General features: G+C 47.7%; 1 protein-coding gene across 9 annotated transcripts in view; it reads right to left on the reverse strand.

The window, feature by feature from the left end:
• PALM2AKAP2 (PALM2 and AKAP2 fusion) overlaps nt 1–13,344 on the reverse strand; it is a 410,575-nt gene that overhangs the window by 152,918 nt on the left and 244,313 nt on the right. Inside the window, exon 1 of one of the 9 annotated variants that reach the window (XM_038402237.2) lies at nt 12,945–13,075. The exons of 5 other annotated variants lie outside the window; for them this stretch is intronic. The gene's annotated coding sequence lies outside the window, so the exon portion shown is untranslated. Of the gene's footprint in view, nt 1–12,436; nt 12,624–12,944; nt 13,076–13,344 lie in introns of those variants that run through there. 3 more of the 9 variants (XM_043514422.1, XM_038402236.2, XM_038402241.2) reach the window with 3 other exon arrangements.

Genomic DNA, 13,344 nt, shown 5'->3' on the forward strand with positions numbered 1-13,344 from the left:
CAATAATGTTTGGTCAAATCACCCTTTTTCCTCAACAAAGAAATCTCTTTATTCACAGCAAAAAACTACATTAATGCATTAGCACTAATTATTGGCTTTTGATGCTAGGTCTTGCTGCCAGATGCTGGTTAGGCTCAGGCGGATCTACTCATGTCAGTTCCATGTGGTTCCTCGCCCTAGTGTTTTCCCCAGGTCTGCACTAAACAAGTTACAAGAATGGGGAAAATCTTGCAAGCCAGGCATTTCTCTGGTGATGCTATATCTTGTTAACCCCTTGGCCAAATGAGCCTAAATTTGTATCACTAAACCTGCCCTGATGCAATGAGGCAAGGAACTTAAGACAATCTGAGTGTGCATGTACCAATTAAATTTTTTTTTATTGCAATCATTAACACAGTACAACCTCTAATGTGAAGCCAGATACACCAGTATAAAGATACCCTATGGCTCACTGTGACTGACCTTGGGGTACCCAGAAATAAGAGTCACCTTGTTCCCCCCCCATTTCCAGTGAGAGGGACACTTGCTTGTGCTTAACTGCATATCAGCTCCCTGACACTTCTAGCCTGTTAGCTACCCTGACAATCCCCTTCGGTCTATATCAGCCCTTACTTTGCCTTGCAGGTTAACAATAGGTGCACTCCAGTCCCTGAGCCCCTTTGAAGCGTTCACCTGTAATGTCCAGTCCCTAATCCACTGAACACTCAAAGAAACAGGTTTGCTGTCCTAAGGGGACAGTGTACACACCTGTTTGTGTGATTCAGCACTTATCTTAAATATATTTAAATGCTGTGATATTATGGTGAAATCAAGGATAAATTTATTACTAAAGGTTCCAGATTCAAAATATTGTGAATAAGGATAATGGAAATAAAAGGGTTACATATAAAACAATCATAACACACTTTCTAGAGTCTAAACTTAATAGGCTAATCTTCTGTTTAAAGAAGTCTTATCTCAGCCAAGTCTTTTGCAACATCTCCCACCCAGGAAAGCAGAAAGCCCATTTTCATGAATATAAATGTGCCATCCATTTACTTCCTAGATGCAGCCTAAAGGGGGGTCTTTTCCCTTCTACTTCCAAAGTTCATTGTTTTTACTCAGAGCCAGGATAATCATTGTGGCTTATTTTCCTGTAGATTTCACATCTCCCTATTGACTTTGCATGTAGATGTGCCGCCATTGTGTTGGCTTACAATGCTTAATTTACATGCAGAGTGACAGGGGAGCAAACATCTTTTCTCCGACAGAAAACCCTTTTGTTAACTCTGCCTTGATATAGACTTCAAAACACATTTTCAGCATGCATACATACATAACTTCTTCCATTGAACCTCTACATACATTTCACAATAATATTAAATGACCGATGTGACCCTGGCTTTCATTTAAGACTTCAGATGACACTCTTTGGTGAACCAGAATAAGGATATTCTTGTAATCCCCTTGCCAGATGGGATTGAGGGGATTTTGGATCACTCTCTCTAGACACAAAAGTTTTATGTCTAACTATTCTGTCCTATACTGATATAATGCACCTTTATATTGGTATAACTGTGTCCACACTAGTGTATCATTTCATACAGAGATACAAGTAAAACAGTACAGAAACCATTTGTAGTCAAGCCATTAAGTCAAGCAAAGCTCAGGGACATCCCCTTCTTTCCCATGCATATTTCACTGAAATGAATTTAATAATTTACCCTACTCTCCTCTCTTGCTTTTTAGCCCCCTCCTCTACTAGCAGTCACTAGGATGCTTTTATACAACTGCATTTGCTGATCCTCCCACCCAAATAAGTCTAGGCTAAATCCTCAAAGTTGCCAAGGGGCTTAGCTGAGGAAGTTCCTTCACTGACTTCTGTGGATGCTATGCAGCTAAAATGCTACTCAAAGCTCAGAAAAAAAGTGTGTGAGTGTGAGAGAGAGAGAGAGAGAGAGAGAGAGAGCATGTCTAACATTCCCACATGCACCGTGGAATGATGTGAGATTGGATCCTGAAGACTATCTTCATCAAGGCCATTCTGAGGAATGAAGATGGGTATGTATTTTTCCAAGAGAGATGTATTTGAAAATCATTTTACTCTGGCCCTATCCTTGACTCTATATGGTTGGGCTGAATGTCAGCCCTTCAATTTCTCTCTACGCAGTCTCACTTTTTACTGTATTTCTAAGTGTCTCTTTAACTCACCATGGCATCTCAGCCCTCTCTCCCTTGTTCTATACAAAATATCAAGTTACTTATCATAAAATCTCTTCGGGGTTCTCCCCCTCTTTAGCTCTGTAATGCATTTAGGGAGGATATATAAAACCTGCTTACTATATACGTCATCATATATCTTTAAGCAAAGTGTTCTCTTTTGTTCTAGGCTCCCAATATCATGCCTATCACTGAAAGGTTTGTGTGTCCGTTATGTTCTCCCCTAAATCCACGTTGATGTGGATAGTAGCTCCTTGTTTACAGTGATATGACACTATGTCCTGTACCTAGATATGAAATACCTCGTGCTAGAGAGACTATGGCTATCCAGTAGTTTTGTAATGCTACAGCCCTGCACACAACAGAGTCCTGATCCTGATGGACATCTAGGGGCAGCAGCCTGGTATTCATAATACCATCAACAGAACACCCAAACCAGATCCCAATTAAGTTAATAAGAAACTATCGAAAAGCTATTAGCTACAGGCAGGTTACTGAATTTTTCTACAGACAACATTGTACCATAGAACACAGATCTAACTAGCATTTTTGTACTTCTGTATTTTAATATTTATTGGCCTTACCCATTACACAGCTAATCCTGTAAATGTGGTTATGTCCATAAATTTAATTAAAAGTTAGCAGAGCATGGTATTAAGTCCTACACATAAATGTAACGTGCATATCAAGAAGATTTCTGTGCTGGTACAATTCTTGAGTAGGGCGGAGCCTAAAGCAAAGAGCAACGTATTATGTTTTACATAAATTATTGGTGATACTTTCGCTTTTGTTGAAAATATTTTTGTTTAGATAAAATTTCGCCTTCTCAAAGCCTAGGTTTCCTTCTGGTTGACCCCCATAATGGAATCATAATGTTTGACATCACATAGTATGATGCCACAGAAATAACTGTGATGTCACAAGTATTACAAGACTTCACTAGGAGGATCAGTATTAAAAAAAACTTTAAAGTGAGAGCCCCTTGGTTTACAAAGAAATGCCTTTCTGATTATTCCAGCAGCTCCAGGAGACTCCATCTGAAACTTATGCTAGCTACGGTACATATAGTTCCTGCCCCCAAGAGTTTACAATTTAAGTAGACATGACAAAGGCAATATTAACATCCCCATTGGTACAACTGAAGCAGAGAGATTAAGTGATTTATCCAAGTCACAAAGGAAAGCTGTGGCAGAGCCAGGGATTGAACTCAAATCTCAAGTGCCAGTGCAGGTCATTAACAACGACATCATTCCTCTTAAGACCACAATTCCTCTCTTTAATCAATAAGCCAAAGCTACAAAGGAGAGTCTAACACAACTGTGAATAGAAATCGGATTTAGGTTTTAATGAAATATTTTAGTTTTCCCAAGTGATAATGTCCATCTTTAACATAATCCTACTGATACTTCTCAAGATTCAGTTAGTGTTCTTTTAGGGAATCTGCCCTACTTAAAATGCATTATTGGTTTTCCTCGTTATTAGTGAGAGACCAAAGAAATCATTTTTCCTGCTCAACAGAACTGTAGGGGACTGCTCACTTTTGGCATCAGGTTGCATAAAGATGTAGTACAGAGCAACACGTTTAAAACAGCATCATTAGTCTTTCAGATTTAATTGTTTTCTACCACTTCTCTGAAGTTATCCTTAACGCTGCTTTTTCCTCTCAGTCACAGTATTGTTTCCACTGTTTAAACAGACAAAGAAGAGAATCCTGAAGCCCTTAGTCAGCCAGAACTCCCACTGAAGTCAATGGGATTGTTATTGGGTGAAGACTGCAGAATATGGCCCATACTGAACCCTGCAACCATAACTGAATGTCAAGGTTTGATCAAACGGTGTAATTGCCAAATGTGAGCTTAATTTTGAAGGGGTTTATCTGGAGTTACACTAACAAAGTGAAACAAAAAAGAGGATACATTTTGCATAGTATCACAAACTTCTCATTTAACACATTGTTTTTTTAAAAAAAAGAAAAAAAAACAACAACCCTGCAGACTGTTATGCCATCATTTTGGACCAAATAGCAGTACAGTCTTTTCATTAGGATTACAGTCTTCAAGCATCAAATGAAATTGGAGCCCCTTTGTACTTGAAGCTGTGCAAACACAATATACAGTCCTGCCCTGAAGAGCTTGCAATCTAAATAGAGAAGTCAGAAAAGCCATTATCTCCATTTTACAGATGTCCTGAGGTACAGAAAGATTTAAGGCCCCTATTCAGGAAGATACTCAACCCCATACAGTCCCACTGAAGTAGGACAGATTACACGTATGATTGAAATTATGTATATGGTTAAGTACCTTGTTGAATTGGGGTCTAAAGATGGGGTTTTCAGATGCACATAGGACTGATTTAACACTTCTCCCCTGAAGTTCATGGGAGTTTTGTGATTGGGTTCAGAGGAAGCAGACCTAGGCCCTTGCTGAGCCCTTATGAAAATTCCACCCTAAGAATTTGCCCAAGGCTACACTTAAAGTCTGTGACCTTGGGAAATTGAATCTGAACCCTAGCCCAATAAAGCCTTAACCACAGATCACCCTTCTATCTCCCATCTCCTGACAGATTTGAATGATCTGAACTTTCCATGCCAGCAAAAGAATCCAAGGACAGGAGAGCAGATTTTCAATAGCTGTAATATATTTTCTTAATACAGTTCGCTTATGATTTAGATCAATGCGAACTTGGCTAATCTGCATTTGTCTTGCTACAAAATTAATTAATGACTTATCCTTTGGAAGAATGGAGTGGACTGATGTAGAATACTAATTTTGCCATAGCAAGATAGCCGGAAATCATGTGAAAAGTATACAACCCTTAATTTAAAAATACATTTAGGAGAGCGCTCTTAAAATCCTTGAGCTATTGAAAACAAGTATCGACCATTTTGGCACACTGGTAGATAGGAATTATACCAACTGAAGACTACTGCATTTGTCAGCATATAGTGTGTACTGTTGCTACAGCTCATAATGAGACTTCATTTTACAGAGCCCTGCTTTAGTGACCTAGGCCAGTAGCCAATTAAAACACAAGTCTCTGTAGGCCAAATTCTGTCCTCAGATAAGAATACACAGCTCCCACTGAAGTCAGTAACGCTATGTCTACTTTGCTATGTTTACAGACACAGCTGCACTGCTGTAAGATCTCCCGTGTAGCCACTCTAAGCTGACAGAAGAGAGCTCTCCCGTTGACATAATTAAACCACCCCCAAGAAGTGGCTGTAGCTATACTGGTGGGACAGTGTTTTCCACCGACAAAGCACTGTCCACACCGGCGCTTCTGGCGGCGTAACTATGTCGGCCAAGCGTGTGTGTTTTCATACCCCTGAGCGACATAAGTTTTACAGACAAGTGAAGACATAGCCGAAGTCCGTTCTTCACTCGCACAGTTTTTAATCAAAGAATTAACTGCACCAACTTCAGTGGATTTACTCCTGATTTACACTAGTGTGGGAAGCAATCTGGGCCCAGTGAATCCAGAGGACAGAATTTGGCTATATACATGTTGAAATTTAAAACACTATTAAAGAGATCAACTGCACGATTTATGCAAGTCAGCATAAAGACTGCCACTTCGTTCATAACTTATATCCTGTTGTGCCTACACGCTGATCTCAGAACAGCAGGAACATTCCATTAGTAAGAAAGAAATCAATAGCCAAACTGCCTCAGACATCCCTTAACCAGGTAACAGATGACCTTCTCCCTAGGAATTTCAATGTATGACAAAAGGGGCTGACAGCTGCAGAAGAATTCAACAGGATGCTGGACTAGATGGACCACTTGTCTGATCTGGTGTGACAATTCCCCTCTTCCATGTTTAGGCACTTAAATATGCAACATTAGAACTTAAGTTTGGGCACCCATTTTTTAATGCACCAGGACACCTATAGTAAGACTTTAATATTTTTATTTAGGACTTTGATCCTCAAGAGGACAGTTGGTGTCAGTCTTTGGGAAGTATTATTACAATGAGCCTGGGAGCTTATAATCATAACTTTGCTAAACACTTAAAATCATGGTCTCAATAAAGACACTGGATTTATGGTTTATTACATCAATCTGTGGCCCACTAATCCCCGTTTTGTTCTATGATTGCAGAGGTGTTAACATGCCACTTAACATGTATTGTTAGAGACCATTCAAGGTGAACTACTTATGCTAAACCAGTGTTTCTCAAATGTGGCCACGGTGGCCACACGTGACCGCATGTGGCCACCAGGGCCTTTTCTTGCAGCCACAGCCTCCTGGGCTGTGATTAGGGGAGGGGAGGCCACAAAGCAGTGGCCCCTCTCCCAGGGCTGCCAGCAGCCCTACCCCCCTCCGGTGAAAAAAACGCTGGAGCTGCATACAGCTAGTGAATTCCCCACTTTTCTGGGGATAGGGGAGGCAGGGTTCGGCCACCAGGCTCCATCCATGCAGTGGCAGGCTCTGGTTTCAGGCTCCAGCCCCAGGCTCACCACCCCCACCATCATCATCCCGAGGCCCCACTGCCTCCCTGCCCACCTCCCCATCCAGGGCTTAATTTGTCCCAGGGCTGAGTAAGTCTGCTGTGAATCGTGATATTAACATACAAACAAATTTCACTTTTCACAGCAGAAGACCTACCAGCTAGCAAGTCTTAAGGAGAAAAAAAAAAAAAAGTTCAACCCAAAAAGCAAAAGGAAACAACAAAAAGACAAGAACATGTCAAGTGCCTTATTTGTGTTTCTATTCCATTTAGGTCCAGTAAAGAATAGCAACAAATGTACATTATTTTTTTTTACTGAGTCTGAAAAAGTCCTACATAAATAAATGACAATGCTTTGGACCGGTATATGTGCATGTTTATTTGTTTTTCCTAAAGTTAATGAAATATTTTAGGAAAAATTGTCAGTGTGGCCATCAGCAAGAGTTGGTGGCTGCACTCTGAGGCCACCAAAAAATTTGTTTCGAGTACCCCTGTTCTAAACAATCTTTTATTTAGCTGTAACATTGAACTCCTTTCCCAGACCTGAAGACCACCTCCATGTTGAAAGCTTGTCTCTTTCACCAGCAGAAGTTGGTCCAATCAAAGATATTCCCTCACCCACCTTGTCTCTAATATCCTGGGACCAATACAGCTACACAATGCTAACTACTTATAACCTGGCAGGTGGCATAGCTGAGAACAAGCAGACAATTCTATATATTGATCTGGCAAAGGGAGCAGGATATTCTTAGTGCTGCGTTCTTGATACTGGAACTTATTCCCCCATTGTTCTGATAGCCCAACTTTGTTGACCTTCAAGGCCAGCTGCAAGGTCTGTTTATTCAGCCTTTCTGTGAGGTGTTGGGGTGAGTGGATTAAGTGCGAAGGATTTAGTTCTTTGTGGGTTGAGGAGGAGTATTTTACTGATGGCAATGGGTAAAACTAAATGAAGACGTATGAGTATTTTTAAAGAAAACTGTCCATTCATCTAGATTTTCAGGACAAATCTATTCTACGGTTATTTCATTGTGTACAATAAATTCCTCTCATAAACCGCCAGTCATTCAATAGTCTCACATGTAGTACTGCACCATGAAAATTAAGAAACATTCCATCAGTACAGACTGCTAACAGAGAGACAGCCATCATACCAAGAAAAAAAAAATTAATTAATTAAAGAATCTTGGCAGCTTGAACTCAAGTACTGCAAATGTGCTAATTGCTGGTCAGCTGAAGTCAGAGCGGCCTAGCTGCAAGTGAATAGTTCAGCATGTTGAAATGTCAAAAATCAGTGAGAATGGTAATAGTAGGGATAACAGTGGATGTTGCATTATGCATGTTACAAAGGCATTTCATTTCCTGGAGAAGCTTGCCACAAATACAGTATCGGTATAGCTTACTGATTCAGAGCCATGTTCCTAACTGCAGAACTGGCTTTCTAGCACTGAAGCAAGTCAGACAAAAACTGGCATGAATGAATCCATCCCACACAAAATATACATCAGTTTCTCAAGATTCTAAAGCAAGGTTTTCTGGGTACTTCCATTCCTAAGGGCATTCTTTTAACCCCTTAAGGGGCTTGGTCTTATATTCCTTGCACATGGAATTTGAGTGTACAAAGAAAGCAGAATCAGACTCAAAAAATGTACATATACAGCTCTTATTAGTACTGAAGTTGCAGATACACTGAGAAAGAGAAAAACCATCAGTTTATATAGAAACCTCCATAAACTACTGCTACTTATCTGTGCTATTAAAAGACACCTACCTGGTTTAGTTTACTTAAGAGCTCACATGGGTCATCATGTAAAACAGTCTTTGAGCAGGAGTTTTAAAACAGGAAAATTTTACTGTATCTCAATTATCTCAAACACAATTTACTGTTTATCTCAAAATTACATCTGCATTAAAAATTTCCAATTAGTACAGAAATAAAATCTGATAGGGGCTAACAAAGTCAAAAATACAGGCGGACACAGCTGTGCAATGAAATTAAACAAAAAAACCCCTCACCCATGCACTGACTTTTCAAGAATGTGCACAATGAATGTTAAACAAATATCTTAAGTGTCCCAGCGCTTCATACTCAGCTGTGTGTAGTGACTTAAAACATTGTGAACTACTAACATATGAATCAACTCGCACTCATTAAGACAAGGTAAGCAGCCTTCTAGCGCTCCCAAGGCAGTTGAGTCAATACAATTGTGGAAATGAAATAAATCCCTATCAGTTATGCAAAACCCTTGCAAAGCACTCACCAGACATGAATATCAATTGACATACCTGAGCTATGAGATAATGCTAGAATCCAGCATTTCATCACAATGCTGAAATGTTAATCACATTTCAAAATAAAAACACTTTCATTTCACTATTAAAATCAGAATCGGGGAATTCATTCAAACAAGTTACTGCCTTAACATACATTTTCTGCAGCTGATAAGTGATTATGGCTGAACACCAAGGCTTAATACTGCTACTGCTCATTCTGCCAATGATTAATCCCATTAAGTAACTCAAGTTGTTGCTCATACACAGTGGCTCTTAACCCTCCTACACAGACATCTGAATAACCTTCAAAAGTGACACCAAAAATGGGGTATTAAGTAGTGGGGGAAGTCTATATTATAGTGGTTTTTAATTAAACCCTCAACATTTAAAATCTGCAACAAGTGTGCTTTGTTACTTCACAGTGATCCAGAGGTGGCATCATTTGCCAAGCAGAGAAAGATAATTTTAAATAAAAACTAACACTTGAGAGAAATAACCTCATTCGAAAAGCTCCCAGATTATCATGGGTGCTACTGAGATTTCCCAGATGATAATTAACTCATTGCCTCCCAGTCACCTTTCGCAAAAAAGAAAAGGAGGACTTGGGGCACCTTAGAGACTAACAAATTTATTTGAGCATAAGCTTTCGTGAGCTACATCCAATGAAGTGAGCTGTAGCTCAGGAAAGCTTTTGCTCAAATAAATTTGTTAGTCTCTAACGTGCCCCAAGTCCTCCTTTTCTTTTTTTGCGAATACAGACTAACACGGCTGCTACTCTGAAACCTGTCACCTTTGTGCCTACAGTTGCAAATATTATTTAAATGTTACCTGGTATTCCGTAGAGGATGTGTGCTAAGAATTCCCCCCTAATTTACATTTAAGACTTTTCTGAAGTTCAAATGAACCTGGAGCAGAGAGAAAAGACTGAAGTGGTCTTGCTAGCTCAGCGCTTAAAAAGGGAGGCGAATTAAGTTAGGATTTGCAGCTCCCCAAAGAACAGCGTGGGATCCTTCAGCAATAACCAGGCAGAGGATGTGAGGAGACTTGAAAGGAACTGCTGGGGACCCCCCCCCGTGGGAAGGCGCTGGGCGGGGGCTGTAGGAGTGAACTCCACAGGATCCTTGCTGCATGGATTTCAATAGCTAGCCTCCCCCCACCGCCCCCAGGCTACTCCCTCCAACCCTTTAAAACGCTAATAGAAACAGCTGGCGGGTGAGTGCCCGCAGCAGCAGGGAAAGGCGCTGGTGCGGATTAAATCGCAGGGAGGGTTGGACTTTCCGCACCCCGGGAGGGTTCCGTCACCGGCGGCTCCCCTCTCCCTCGGCTTCACCGCATCAAGCCAGGCCCCTGCCAAGGGCAGCAGCTGCTCTCTGCTCCCCCCGGTGAGCCCCTCTTTCATCTGGGCCCCCCATCGCCCTCCTCTGGCCGAGCCAATCACACAAAAAGGACCCTGCCCAGGATCCCCCCCCCCCCAAACCGAAGCAGCTTTCCCCAGCTGCAGAGAAACACAGCCCCCCAGGGGCGCCTGCCTTCCTCCACCCCCGCCCCGCCCCCTCCAGGGCTGCGGACCCCACTTGCAAACCGCCCCCTCCCTTTCCCCTTCCAGGCAGGGCTGGAGGTCGCGGCTAAATGCGGCCCGCGGAACTTCCTCCCGCTTAAACCGCGCAATATTTGCACCCCAACGCCCGGCGCTGTTCATTCCCCCCCCCCGCCCCGTTTGTGAAGCCCTTACAACCCCCCCTCCCCCGCAACACACCACCCGCCCCGCAACAGCCGGACCGCGCCCCCTCCCCGAAACGATCACCCCAGCACCCCGCCACCGACTGCTCCCCATGCCCAGCCCCCGACAACTCCGGCCCCAAGCCGAGCCCTGCCTTATGCCCCCCGCCTGCGCGCACTCACACACACACACACACACCCCGCCCCCCCGCCTGCGCGCACTCACACACACACACACCGCCCCCCCGCCTGCGCGCACACACACACACACACACCGCCCCCCCCGCCTGCGCGCACACACACACACACACACACCGCCCCCCCGCCTGCGCGCACACACACACACACACACACCGCCCCCCCCGCCTGCGCGCGCACTCACACACACACACCCCGCCCCCCCGCCTGCGCGCACACACACACACACACACACCGCCCCCCCCGCCTGCGCGCACGCACACACACACACACACACACCCCGCCCCCCCGCCTGCGCGCACTCACACACACACACACACCGCCCCCCCGCCTGCGCGCACTCACACACACACACCGCCCCCCCCGCCTGCGCGCACTCACACACACACACCCCGCCCCCCCCGCCTGCGCGCACTCACACACACACACACACCGCCCCCCCCTCCTGCGCGCACTCACACACACACACACCGCCCCCCCTCCTGCGCGCACTCACACACACGCACACCGCCCCCCCTCCTGCGCGCACTCACACACACGCACACACCGCCCCCCCCCCTGCGCGCACTCACACACCGCCCCCCCCTCCTGCGCGCACTCACACACACACACACACCGCCCCCCCTCCTGCGCGCACTCACACACACGCACACACCGCCCCCCCCCCTGCGCGCACTCACACACCGCCCCCCCTCCTGCGCGCACTCACACACCGCCCCCCCCTCCTGCGCGCACTCACACACACACACACACCGCCCCCCCTCCTGCGCGCACTCACACACACACACACACACCGCCCCCCCTCCTGCGCGCACTCACACACACACACACACCGCCCCCCCTCCTGCGCGCACTCACACACACACACACACACCGCCCCCCCTCCTGCGCGCACTCACACACACCGCCCCCCCTCCTGCGCGCACTCACACACACACACACACCGCCCCCCCCTCCTGCGCGCACTCACACACACACCGCCCCCCCTCCTGCGCGCACTCACACACACACACACACCGCCCCCCCGCCTGCGCGCACTCACACACACACACACACCGCCCCCCCGCCTGCGCGCACTCACACACACACACACCGCCCCCCCTCCTGCGCGCACTCACACACACACACACACCGCCCCCCCTCCTGCGCGCACTCACACACACACACACACCGCCCCCCCTCCTGCGCGCACTCACACACACCGCCCCCCCCTCCTGCGCGCACTCACACACACACACACACCGCCCCCCCTCCTGCGCGCACTCACACACACACCGCCCCCCCTCCTGCGCGCACTCACACACACACACACACCGCCCCCCCCGCCTGCGCGCACTCACACACACACACACCGCCCCCCCGCCTGCGCGCACTCACACACACACACACACCGCCCCCCCCCGCCTGCGCGCACTCACACACACACACACACACACACCGCCCCCCCCCGCGGCATGCAGTCCCGTGCCCCGCAATCCCGCCCCGGGGGCGTGGGGCTGCAGCAGCCACCCGGGGCCAAGCCCATCCTGGGGCATCTCGCTCCGGCCCTCTGCGGGGGCCGCTTTTACCCTCCCCGCGCACCCGGGGGGGGGGAACTTACCCGGGCTGCAGCGACGTCCCCCCTCCCCCGCGGCGAGGGTGCAGCGCCAGAGGGGGCCCCCCGGAGGCTCCGGCTCCGGCAAGCCCGTCAGCCAACTGCGGCAGCCCCCTGCGCGCTGGGGGGGGGGGGAGGATGTGAGCGCCCCTCCCCGCGCGGCGTGCCCCGGAGGCGGCCCCCCCCCGCCTCCTCCGCGGCTGCCCAGCCAGCAGCCTCGCTGCGCCGGCCCAGGGACGGGCTGGGGCTGCCGCCGGTGCACGCCGCGGCCGGGCTAAGGCGCCGCCACCCCGAGCCGCCCGCTCCGGGTCCCCCAGCCTGCAGGCAGGCTCGGTCCCGCGCCCGCCCGGGACAGAGCCGGGGCTGGGCTTGGCCCGAGGCGGGTAAGAGGGGCAATAACCCGGGCAAGTGGGTCCCCCTGGCGGCTGTTCTCGGCGGTAAGGGGGGGGCGCCGGGGTTGCCATTCCATGCTGGCGCTAAAGGGGGGAAGGGGAGCCCATGGCCACGTACGTACCTGGGGAGTCTCGGGCCAGGGCTGCTGCAGGGTGGAAGAAAGTGCACGGAGCTGTTCGGTGCGTTTTAAAGCCAAATCCCACCCTCGAGCCGCGACGACACAGGCTCTTTGCCGCAGGGAACCGCGTCCCCCCCCCCCCCCCTGTCTGTCTGCCTCCAGCTGGTGTCCCTTGTTTTATAATTAGGATGTGGCTAGGGGGTACCCCCCGACCCCCATGCTCTCAGGTCTAGTCCACACTACTGCAGCTTCCCGGCTCCCTGTCCCAAGCGAACTAGAGCTAGCTGGGTGTGATTACTCAAGCTGCAGTCGCACACTGTCCCCAAGAGCACCCTAATCGCACCCTGCGCTTGCAGCATAGACAGACCCTTAGTTTTCTTTGGGAGAGGGACCGGGTTTTTGT

This window comes from Dermochelys coriacea, chromosome 5 (genome assembly GCF_009764565.3).
Source record: "Dermochelys coriacea isolate rDerCor1 chromosome 5, rDerCor1.pri.v4, whole genome shotgun sequence".
In the NCBI taxonomy this organism is placed as follows: Eukaryota; Metazoa; Chordata; order Testudines; family Dermochelyidae; genus Dermochelys; species Dermochelys coriacea.